The following is a 409-nucleotide window of genomic DNA, read 5'->3' on the forward strand; positions in this document are numbered from 1 at the left end:
GCCCCCACCTCGCTGGTTCCTCTGTACCCACCGGTTGCATCCTCCCGGAGCCCCAGGCTGCGCGCTTGCGGGGACAGATGTGCCTCTGCCACCTGTGGCACGGGAGCCCAGACCCCACGAGAGAGCGTGGTACTTGCAGCACGATGGGAGCAGTCCGCATCCAGCGCAACGCGTGCTGGAGGACGACACAAGGTGGGGACACGGGAGCCCAGACCCCACGAGAGAGCGTGGTACTTGCAGCACGATGGGAGCAGTCCGCATCCAGCGCAACGCGTGCTGGAGGACGACACAAGGTGGGGAAGGGGGACACGGCAGTTACTGGGTCCTGCCTGGCTGGGCCAGTTTCTGGAGGGGGCTGCAGGAGCCTCCACTGTCCCCTCACCGCCGGTGCGGATGGGCAGGGGGCGGG

Source organism: Pygoscelis adeliae, unplaced genomic scaffold (genome assembly GCF_000699105.1).
Source record: "Pygoscelis adeliae isolate BGI_AS28 unplaced genomic scaffold, ASM69910v1 Scaffold874, whole genome shotgun sequence".
Lineage (NCBI taxonomy): Eukaryota > Metazoa > Chordata > Aves > Sphenisciformes > Spheniscidae > Pygoscelis > Pygoscelis adeliae.